Raw genomic sequence first — 12,653 nt, 5'->3', positions numbered from 1 at the left:
TACAAAGGCGCCTTTCTAAGAACTCAAGGACACTGTACAAACAATAAATAAAAAGCACATTATAAACAGAACTTAAAGTACCAGAAAAAACAGAAAATATAAAAAGTTAAAACCGAACAAAGCCATTGTAATCACAGAGAAAAAGCCATTTTCAGCAGATGGGTTTTAAGTTTACATTTGAAAGTTGAGAATGATTCAATATTTCTAAGTTCAGTTCCAGAGCTTGGGAGCAGAACGGCTGAATGCTCTGCTCCCAATGGTAGTTAGACGGGTGAGAGGGGCAGTCAGGTGGATGGAGGAAGAGGGTCTAAGGTTATGGGAGGGAATGGCAACATGAAGAAGGTTAGACAGATATGGAGGGGCGAGGTTATGAACGACCTTAAATGTTAACAGAAGAATTTTAAAATCAATTTTCAAACTGTTCAAACTGTTCTTTATACAGCCTCCAGTTAATCCAAAATGCTGCTGCAAGAATTATTACAAGAACAAGAAAATACAAACACATAACTCCAGTTCTTAAATCCTTACACTGGCTCCTGGTTAAGTTTAAGTCAGTTTTCAAAATTCTCCTTTTAACATATAAAGCATTAAATGGTCGAGGTCCGGCTTACTTGTCTGAACTTATCATGACTTACAAACCAGAGCGCACATTAAGATCTTAAGATGCCGGTCTGCTTATGATTCCAAGAATTAATAAAATAACAATGGGAGGTCGAGCTTTTAGTTACAGGGCCCCTAAACTGTGGAATGGTCTGCCTGCTACTATAAGAGATGCCCCATCGGTCTCAGCTTTTAAATCCCGGCTGAAGACTCACTACTTCAGTTTAGCACACCCTGACTAGAGCTGCTGATTAACTGGACAGACTGCATCTCTGTTGTTAGTCATTAGCACTAAAACATAAGTAACATGATAGTTATAATTGAATACTAACCCTCACCTATGCTCTTATTCTTCTCAATAGTCAAATATGGCACTTGGTGCCACGGCCCACCTGCCAAGTTGTTTTTCCTGCCTAAGGTAAAGTCATCCCTGATGGAGGATCGTAGAAATCGTGGGAAAGAGGAGTCCTTTCGTCAGATTAGCGCTATTTCAGCTGTGAAATGGCCAAATGGGGGAGGCAGCTTGATGAGGTCTCCAGGACTCTAAACAAATCCAAATCATATTATGTGATATCATCTACTGTTAAATTCTACTCCGTACTTCTAAAATTTTTATTTTTATACTGTATTGAGGATTTGTTCTGTTCTGTGTATTGTATTGTATTGTATTGACCCCCTTCTTTTTGATACCCACTGCACGCCCAACCTACCTGGAAAGGGGTCTCTCTTTGAACTGCCTTTCCCAAGGTTTCTTCCATTTTTTCCCTACAAGGGTTTTTTTTTTTGGGAGTTTTTTCTTGTCTTCTTAGAAAGTCAAGGCTGAGGGGGGCTGTCAAGAGGCAAGGCCTGTTAAAGCCTATTGCAGCACTTCTTGTGTGATTTTGGGCTATACAAAAAATAAATTGTAATGTATTGTATTGTATTTGAAACTTAATGGGGAGCCAATGAAGCTGCTGCAAGACTGGAGTAATATGGTGAATAGATGGGGTTCAAGTAATGATGCAGGCAGCAGAATTCTCGACCAGCTGAAGCTTATGGAGAGATTTATTAGAGAGACCAAAGAGGAGTGAATTAGATAGATAGATAGATAGATAGATAGATAGATAGATAGATAGATAGATAGATAGATAGATAGATAGATAGATAGATAGATAGATAGATAGATAGATAGATAGATAGATAGATAGATAGATAGATAGATAGATAGATAGATACTTTATTAATCCCAATGGGAAATTCACATTCTTCAGCAGCAGCATAATGATACAATAAATAATATTAAATTAAGGAATGATAATAATGCAGGTGAAAAACAGACAATAACTATGTATAATGTTAAATTGCAATAGTCCAGACGATAAGTAACAAGACTGTGAACAAGAATGACAGTGGTATTGGGAGTGAGGGACGGACAGATGCGATTAATATTACGCAGGCAGAAGTAAGCAGAATGGGTGTTGTTATTAATGTGAGATTGGAAAGATAGAGTACTATCAAGGATGACACCCAGACTCTTAACCTGAGGTGAAGGGGAAACAAAGGAGTTATCAATAGCAAATGAAAGATTATCGGCTTTGGATAATGATGATTTTGTACCATTGAGGAGAACCTCAGTTTTGTCATTGTTTAATTTAAGAAAATTTGAAGAAAACCAGGATTTCATTTCAGCAATGCAGTTAATAAGCGAAGATGGTGCAAAAGAAGAGATTGGTTTAATAGCAAGGCAGAGCTGGGTGCCATCAACATAACAGTGAAAATTAATGTTATATTTACAAAAGATGTTCCCCAGGGGAAGAAGGTAAATAATAAAAAGAAGAGGCCCCAGGACAGAGAGCACACCTGAAGTAACAGTGGTGGGTTGGGATGTGAAAGTTTTAAGCTGAATGAATTGATCACACATCTAGTTTGTTCTTCATTTTTCAACTTCTTGCACATGTCAAATGATATTTTTACACTTAAAATATAACTAAAAAACAAAAAATAAGTTGTTACTATGTAGTTTTTCCAAATCTTATTTATACATGATGGTCTAGTGCTCTATTTAGTGTTGGCTCTTCCTTTCCTCCCAATAATGGTGGGATAGACCCCAGCTTCCCACTATCCTAAAACGGTTAAACAGATTTGGAAAATTATGCATTTGTTCATTATCCCAGTCTATGTATAATGCACTGCTGAAGACTACATATACACTACAAAGTAAAATGATTAGGAAATTCAAATTTAAGGAAAGGTACATAAAGTGGTGTCATAGACACAGGTTGGCTGGCTTCCCGGCTGGGATGAAAGCTTCCTTACCTCACCGGGAGGCCTCTACAATGGAAGAGTAGAACAAGTTTGCCTTCCGGGGCCATTTGTTCCCCTAGCATGACAGGTGGCAAGATCATTCTACCAAGGGGGGCTAGCAGGAGGAGCTGTCATCAGTTTAGGGAGGGTCTGCCTGACCTGAAAATGCCTTCTGGATGCAGTATCATGGCACTGGAAGTACTCCTGGGTCTGGTATAAAGGAGACTGAACTGCTTCACCTATGGAGTTGGAGTCGGGAGAAGGCAGGCAAGACTTGTTGAGAAGAATAGATGGAGGAGGGAAATACTCAGGGAAGAGAAACTTTGGATGGTTCTATTGTATATTGTGAAGAGAAGCCTGTTGAGAGAGTTCTCCTTGTTAATAAACTATTATCTATTGCACCTGGGACTTGATGTTTGCAGTTGTGTCTGGGGTTTGGGGTGCTGCTACACCCCTTACTGGCCACAGTTGACAATGGCAAGGAGCTGCTAATCTCATAGGGACCAGGCCTAGCGCAAGAAACCAAATCCCAGCACTGATATTAATATTCATGGGGTTGTCCTCCCAGCCACTAATAGCCTTTTTAGCCAGTAGTAGAACTAAATATTTGGTCTAATGACTGATTATGAAAATATATTGAACTCTGCACCCAACACAGTAATCACTTTACATTTCTAATTTGCTGTAACCAATAACACATGTTTGAATGTGATTTAACCAATATACCAAATAATAAAGCAATTTGAGGCAAAGCCAGTAATATTCCTAAAATATCTAATTTGCCAAAGCCCCACACATCATGTGACTTTTCCAGCGATTTTCTGCTGTAGCCTTCATTTACGTAATCTCTGTGAGTCGGAGGTAATCGGTGGTGCACTCCCATGAAGCTGGTCGTGTAGTCTGACATAATCAGCAACTCACTTCATCTCGTCCACAACAAAAGTCTTTAACCACAGTGGGCAGGTACTGTATGTCAGCTGACAAACCAATGAAGTACAATTCATAAAATGCAGTGATGAGGAATAAGGAACACAGGTTTTGAACTTCACAAATTCAACAGAAGCTCGTCTGTCTGATGTCTTGTGTTTTACCAAGTGATGTCAGCTGATCTCCTAGCCAGTCCCCACTACATTTCATCCATTCACCATGCATATCTTATCCTCATCACCAGCTGAATTATCATGCACTTACAGTACACCACAAAGCATCTACCGTATATTCTCAAGTATAAGTCGGGTCTTGAAACCCAAAAAATTGATCATAAAATCAGACCCCAACTTATACAACCATTGAAAAATGCGACACTTAATTTCTGTTTTTTTTAAACATCTTCTTGCCTCCTCCAATCTCGCATCAGTTTCTCACACGGATCAAATTTTGTTGCAGCAGCGCAGTTACCATTTTCTTTCGCTTCTTCAACAACGTTTAATTTAAAACCAGGTTCATAATTTTCTTCTGATTAAATGCTCCATCGTAGGCAAGGGATGCTCTTACAATAAAAGTGTATAAGGGTGTGTGATACAAAAAACATAAACTGTGTGGTCATGTAGGCACAATAGAGAGAGAGAGGTTAGGAGCACACATTGATACAGTGCATTGCCGCACCCACATAGTAAGAAAAGGCCGTGTGCTCCGTGGTTACTCTCTCAGGTGGGCGTTAGCATATCATAATCTCTTGGACCAATAGCGTGAGTTTTCTGCATTTGACTTATACGACCAACATTATAAAATACCAGAAATTATATGGTAAAATCAAGTCCCAACTTATCTGCGGGAGAACTTATCTGTGGATATATATGGTAAATTTGAAGATTTGCACTGTGGTGAACTGCCAGGGGCCAACCATGATCTTGTGGTGTCCAGCTCAGATGCAATCTACTTGCGGTGTGAGCTAACAGGAGAAACTCCATTAGTCGGGCTGTGCCAAGACTGTCTCTGAATGCTTTGAGAGGTGAGCTTACTGGTGACGTCAGCAGATCTCTTGCTTTCTCTCTGTCAATCCCCTCATTTTCTGCATAGTGTCACCACGACAGCACCATAGGGTCTACAAAATTCTACTCATTTGGCCAACCTAAAAACTGTGGAGTAAAAACAATATGAAAGATCTACACCGACAGCATTGAAGCCACCAGCTGTGAGGGTACAGCTGTGCAAAAAACAAACTTTTTTAATCCATTTTTGAAGTAGAGATCCAGTGACTTTCAAATTAACCTTGCCCTGAAATATCAGTTGTTCCAACTTTGCCTAATATTCTTGAAAAGGTCAACCTTTGAGAGTTTCAAGGTACTGTAGTTTATGTCATAAAATTAATATAGTGTACTATTTTGCATCACAAGATATGAAATAATTTAAAACTGTTATTTTATATAATTACACACAAGAAATGACAGAAAATAACACAACGTAAACTATGTACTGTATGTTAGGTGTTAGGTATTAGGGAATGACATGGGCGGCACAATGGTCTGAACTTATTCCTCACAACTCCAGAGATGTGAATTCTGCTTCCAGTCTAGTCACTGTCATTATGGAGGTTTTTCATTTTAGATGACCTCTGAATCGATGCCTAAGTGTGTCATGCAGTACAGCAGCATCCCATCCACAGTGAATTCCTTCTTTGTGCAAAGTGCTGCTAAGATGGGCTTTGGTTTTCTGCAATCATGTAATGGAAGAAATGGGCTTAGTAATTGGATGAATGACATGCTGTGTAGTTCTTATGTTCTGCATCATGGAGATGAATTTTTGACAGTTTGTTAATTTATGAATATGCTTTTTTGGCAGCCACCCTTACCTAGCTCGACTCGCAAGATCACTGCAATTGCTTACTTACATATTATTATACACCAGTAATGGCGCACTACACGATAACATGCAGTGAATGCACTTGACTTGAGCATTCATAGTTTTCATTCTCTTTCTCTGTACGTTTATCATTCGTTTGCTCAGAGGTTGATGCTCTTGCTGCTTCCTGAGCAACTCTCCTTTTCTCCACCCTAACGGCCCGCTTTTTCTCTTCTTTCATTGGCATCTTTTCACATTAAAACTGATTACGTCAGTGTTTGTGTTGCAATTACTTAGTATGTTTTCCTTAATTTTTCACTTAAGCTGGCACTTAAGTCTTCAATCTGCCTCAAGAATGATTTAAGATATGAAGAGGCAGGGGAAGTGACGGTGAAGGTGGTAGGGAATGAGAACGGCGCCCATACACATGCGCCGCACGGCCGCTCTGCTGGCCACTGCTGAGAGTTGATTCTACAATAAAATAAAATAAAAATAAAAAGAGGAATAACCTTGGAGGTCAATCATCATCCCAAAAGTAGACGTCACGTAGTATATGTGTACCAAATTTCAGGTCAATAGGTCAAACGGTTTGCAAGCTACAGGTGATTTAAAATCCTGGACAGACAAACGAACAGCCACGGTAGCGTATTATATAAGAAGAAAGGCCAGTTAAGTGGCCCACTCAGGGTCAAACAGGAGGGAAATGTTCCAATAATATGTTATTTCAAGGCGAGTGGCCAAGTATATTCAGGATGGTTTATAACTTTTTTAATTCTTATGCTACTGTCCTTTCTAAATTTTATCTTCAGTTAAATTGTAAGATGCAAAATACCTTTATTGTCACTGTACAATACAGTTAAATATCGTTTGGAGCAAGCCTATAGATGTCTTAGATATAAAGTATATAAGAGTAGACAATAAACTAAGTAAACATGAAACTATTAACAGTTCCAACTATACACAGAGTAGAAGTAAAGGTAAATATGTAGTAAATGTGAAGGTAAACATGTAAGCATAAATAAAGAAATAATAAATTAAATCACAAATAAATGAAGTCACAAGTATATGAAGTCCCAGTGAAGATTACAGTTGATGCAATGGTCATGAGTTCCACAGAGTCATAGCAGTGTGTGACTACGTGTGGCTGATGCAGAAGTTCAGGTCAATCAGTGGTGGTTTCTGTTATAGGACGATGCAGTGACCGCTGTGTATTTAATAGGATGATTGCTTTGGGGTAAAAGCTGTTCTTTGGCCTGGTAGTGCAGGCATGTAGGACTCTGAAGTGTCCACAAGAGAATAGAGGAGTACAAAAGCAATGGTTTGCAATCTGTTGCAGTGGGCAGTGAAGAGATCTTCCAATGATGGTAGTTGAGTGTCAGTAATTCTCTGAGCCATTTTAATGATATCTGGAGGGTCTTCCTGTTCTCAGAAGTGCAGCCAGAGTACCACGCTATGATGCAGTACATGATAACAGACTCTGTGGTGCACCTGTAGAAGTTAACCAGCAGCTGTTGTGGGAGTTGTGCTTTCTGAAGGCTCCTCTTTAAAGTGAGGCCTCTGAAGACTTTTCTTGGCCATTGCTGTTGTGTTTGTTGGCCACGACAGTTCCTGGCTGACGTTGACTCCCAAGAATCTGAAACCCTCTCGCCGTTAATGCTAATGGGATGGTGACCACTGTAGTTCAGTCTCCTGAAGTTCAGAATCAGTTCCTTTATTTTCATGGAATTGAGTGCAAGGTTGTCATTCTGGCTCCAACTCTCCAGATTCTGGACCTCTTCTCTATTATACCATTGAATAGTATGTCATTTCTACCATATTTGAACCTGTGCACAGATTCAGCATCACAGGATCACACTGTCCTGTTTCCTCTTAATGTTGGATACACTTAATATGTTTCTTTAAATCTGATTTTCACTCCAGGTACCAAGTAGATTTTTGTCTTTTTTTTTTGCTGCATCCACAAATAAAAGAAGATTGCTCACACAATATAATATGAGATACATTTCATCCCCTGACTCTCATTGCCTCAGGCTCAGATTTCTCTTCTACTTGCCCAGCTTTCTTTTATCCTCTAATGATACATCATAGGGGAACCTTCCGGTTTGAAGTCAGAGCATCATCTTATGCAGGTGTCAATACAGCAAGTGCATCGTCATTATAAGTAATAGCAGCATTACTATTGAATAAAGCACTTTAACACTCAACTATTATTCAGAAACACCACCATAATAGATGTCGTTTTGTCATCTGCCGTATAGATTTATTTCCATTTGTTGTAAAAGTCTTTTAGTGCTTCGGCACAATGGCACAGTTTGCTTGTATCCTGTTAATATGTGTCTGTCTCTGTGATCAAAACTCCAGAACAAATGCAATTTATATAATTACTTTGATCCGATACTCAACTCTTCCAAAAAGTCACCCAGAGGATACCCACACTGAAGAAAGAAATCTATGCTGTTCAACAACTTTAAGTTGAAAAAAGGGATTTTAGATTGTCTGTCAAAATTCTTGTTGTATTGTTCGCCATTTTCTTTTGTCATTAATGGTGTGTAACAATGACGCTATTCATTAATATTTTGGTGGAAAATAAGGCAACAACTACAGGTACATTACTCAGAGCCTCTTAGCAGTTCAGTTTGAAGGCAGTAATTAGAGATCCACCGCCTGCAATGTTTTTAGAGAACACGTCCCTTTTTGAAACTTAATTATATGTGTTTGATTGTAGTTTATTATTAGCTCCTCTCTATAGCTCTTGATTATATGTTAAATAGTTTGTCATTTTGCAGGGAAGGGATGGGCGATGAGCAGAATTATCCAGATGAAGATTGTTTAACCACATTGTAGAGCTGGAATGGCAGTATACATACACTATAGACGAGAAGTCAAACCCATTCACATTTCATTTCAAATCTACACAGCATCTTCTGTCGATTCTTTTGAAACAACAACAACCATTTATTTCTTGCATAGCCCAGAAATTCACATAAGGAATGCCTCATTGGGCTTTAACAGGTCCTGTTATTTGACAGCCCCCCAGCCTTGACTCCCAAAAAAAAACCCTTGTAGGGAAAATGGAAGAAATCTTGGGAAAGGCAATTCCGAAAGAATGAGTGAGACCCCCCGAGAGAGTGAGACCCCCCCCCCCTTCCAGGTAAGTATGGAGTGCAATGGATGTCAAAAAATGGGGTAAGTACAACACACAAAACAGAACACAAGTAATCCTCTTCACAGAGCTAGATGGCCGGTCTATCATTGCCACCTCAGAAATACAACACAACAGCACAAACGGCTCTGTTCTTGCACAGCGTTCCTCACCAAGTGCAGGTGCGGAGCTAAAAACCAAACCAAATCATAATTTATAATAAAGAAGGCTGCCTCAGAAATGGAAAAATGTGGTTACAGAAACGTCCATGCCTGGGTCCATGTCTGCAGCAACAATAAAATATGCCTTTATTTCATATCCTGTCTTTCACAGACTGCACAATGACAAGGTGCTCTATTGAGCCAAAATTGAAAAGTACAGTAACAAAGGCTTTCTCCTTACAGAACATCATTTTGTAACTGTTAACCGGTGATGGATGAACATTAATCATTTCTCTCTTTTAAGTCTTTCATAATGATGCTTAGATCTTTTTATTTTCACCATGCCCATTGTCCTCATTTGACAGTCTGAACTGATAACACTGTCATCAAATAAATGAACAATATTCATTTTGATCCACCCGTATCTGCATACTCTGAATCCATTCATTCCATGCATGACAGGGTCTAACCTTGAACAGTACATCAGTCTGCTGCACTCACTCATACTAGACCAACATGCACTGCTTCTGAATGTGCAGAGAGCCCAGAGAAATCCTGTGCAGGTGGACTATGGGACTTTAAAGATCTATAAAACTCCAATGAGACATGACGTGAATAGGATTGGTGAGATTTGTTGGGCTGAACAGCCTAGTCGCTTCAAAATTATCGTTGTGTTTTAATGAGTGTAATGCACCTAAAACATGGGGAAAATATGTAAGATGCACATAGGCCGTGACCAGTGCAGACTTTGAACCTAGCTCTCTAGAGCTCTGAGGCAGTGGGTATAACTAACATGCCATCTCATTCAATTCATTCACTTTCTCCACCTTCATAACATCAGATGAGAACCAACATCAATTAGGGAAAATATTCACTGAGTACTTAAGAGATACCGATTAATCTAACAGTATGGGACATGGAGGTCACAGCCGAAACCTGGAATAAATCCATGCACACACAGGACCAAAGTGGAAACTCCACATAAAATCTGATTGGACCAGATTGTTACGATTGGTGGTTTTTATTGCATTTTTTATGAGCTTCCATTAGACTTGGTGTTGATTCTTTGGCTCAGGTATCCAGAGAGTCAATTCCCATTCCCACCCGTAGCTTTGTGATAGGAGCTTTGAAAGTTGAAATTTATTTCATGGCTTTTCCGGTGTGATTTTTGTTTGGACTATGCCACTGCTGTTTTTGGGGGGTTCTCATCAAGCATTTCCATGACGGTGTATCCCATGATGCACTGGGACTACATGGAGGTGACATCATCGGCACAACTGATTAAACGTCAAGCTGAGAAGTCCTAATGTATCTGAGATATTTTAAACTTAGCTACTGGATTTCTTACTATTTTTGATCACTGGTTATTGATTTAAGCTCTGCTCCTTGACTTTGATTTCTGATTTGTGATTTGGTTTTGATGACTGTCTTTTTGACTATTGGTTTTATCCATTGTTTGCTTTTGATTCCAATCTTTCTCCTGATCCTCAATCAACTGTTTTCCTGCTCTGACTGCCTTTTCTAGTCAGAACACAGATTTCATCCCAGGTTTTGCTCCTTCTGTAATTTTCTTTTCATAAATGTTGCACCCACAAAAAATACTTCACAAAATGGAGGTGCAGATAGCAAAACACAAAACATGGTACTATGAAAACAGTGCAAAAATAAGGATAAAAAACGTTAACAACAGGAATAACAAAAAGGAATAGTAACAATGGATTTTTCCTTACAGAGTATCATTTTGAATATTAATTCAAACAATTAAATAAACACAAACTTCCTATTTAACAAATTTCCTGCCAGTTTTTATACACAGCTTGAAATAATGGTGATTAGGCAAGAAAATGCAAATATTCTAAAGTCAAATACCCACTGTGATGGATAACATATATGGGTAACCTCCCAGCCAGGAAGTGACAAGGTTGTTTACCTGGATGAGAGGGCAAAGATCATCCTGCCTCAGCCACGAGACAGGCAGAAGATGCCAGTCAGCAGTGAATACACTGGCATCTCAGCAGGGTTTGGCCAGAGGAACAATACCCAGTCAGGAGGCCAATTGGGTGGAAGGAAAGGGGAAGGCAGCCTGGCAGGACTGCCTGCTCCCCCAGCACACTAAGAGACACCTGCAAGGCACGCTGAGAACTGTAATCCCATAGGGCAGCCTTGTCAGTTTCCGTGGGTGCCGCCAGGAGAAGGTGCTGCAGGGATCTATCATCCCTACTCTGTGGGATTTCTGTTTAACCCAGGCTCTGCCCTAGCATGGGGAGTACTCCTAGGTCCAAGATAAAAGAAGCCACTCAGCCTCGTCTAGGTGAGTTGGACTCAGGTGGAAGTCGGACAAAGCTCACCTGGAGGAGTTTGTAAAAAGGGTCTCTTAAAAAGAAGTCTATTTTGAACCAAAATGATGGGGGTTACAACATCAGAAACAGGGACAGAAGGCACAAGTTGTTTGGTGAACTTTCTAACTGCAGCTAATCCTGCCATTGCCATTGAGGGAATTACTTTTATCTTCAAGAATATGCTGTAACAAGTCTCGAGTTAGGAAGTCGAGCCTTAGAAAGAATCTGTTCCTTAAGGAAGACCCAAACCTCCATCTGTTGTGATTTTAATCCAGCAGATTTGCTCTTCTCCACTGAGAGATAACTGAATTTTCTTATATAACAGGCTAGCGCTGAGCTGCCTCCCTCCTCATTAACAATTACATTGCAATCCTTTTCGGCCCTCTTATCTCTTTTAAACATAATTTTACTGCTTAATGTCATTCATTTTTGAGCTTTGTATTGTATTTTATATAATAATAATATCCTGGTAAGCTTGACCGGCACTCACTTGCCTTTCTGCCCAGGTCGTGTTACCACACTTGCTGTGTGACAAAGGCAAATCTTAGCCATCCTACATTGTCCCCCTGGCAAACGGTACAGGACCATTGGCACCAGTCGATTTAGAGACCACTTCTATCCACAAGTCATAAGATTACTAAACAGCCAGTTAAAAACCTAACGAATACCATACTTGTTCTTGCATATACAGTGGATTCCATGTTCAGATCGCTTCAGTTATTTTTCCACATTTTGCTGTGTTGCAACTTTGCGCTAAAATCATTTAAATTCATTTTCCCCCCACATCAAGCAACACGTATTACCCCAGAATGAAAAAGCAAAAACAGAATATTTTAAATATTTGCTATTTTATTAAAAATAAAAAAACAAAATGTCACATTGTACTCAGACTCTTTGCTATGACATTTGAAATTCTGTTAATCATCATTCAGATGTTTCTACACCTCATGTGGAGCCAGCCTGTGGTCAATTAAATTGATACAACCTGATTAGGAAAGGCACACACGTGTCTATAGAAGGCCCCACAGATGACAATGTCTATGAGAACAAAAACCAAGCCATGAAGGTCGTAGGAATTGCCTGCAGAGATTAGAGGCAGGATTGTGTCAAGGCTCAGATCTGGGGAAGGATACCAAACAAAAATCCTGCAGTATTGATGGTTCCCAAGATGACAATGGCATCCATAATCCTTAAATGGATGAAGTCTGGAACATCCACGACTCTTCCTAGAGCTGACCACCCAGACAAATCAAGCAATCGTGAAAGAAGGGCATTGGTAAGAAAGGTGACTAAGAATCCAAAGGTCACTTTGACTGAGCTACAGAGAACCTCTGTGGAGATGGGAGG

The 12,653-nt window shown here is 39.7% G+C and overlaps 1 protein-coding gene across 1 annotated transcript in view; it reads right to left on the bottom strand.

Moving 5' to 3' along the window:
• Nucleotides 1-12,653, bottom strand: part of map1b (microtubule-associated protein 1B) — a 149,951-nt gene that overhangs the window by 107,135 nt on the left and 30,163 nt on the right. The window lies entirely within an intron of this gene.

This window comes from Erpetoichthys calabaricus, chromosome 7, assembly GCF_900747795.2.
Source record: "Erpetoichthys calabaricus chromosome 7, fErpCal1.3, whole genome shotgun sequence".
NCBI lineage: Eukaryota > Metazoa > Chordata > Cladistia > Polypteriformes > Polypteridae > Erpetoichthys > Erpetoichthys calabaricus.
Note: the sequence above shows the minus strand (reverse complement) of the source record. Positions and strands in the feature narration are given on the sequence as shown.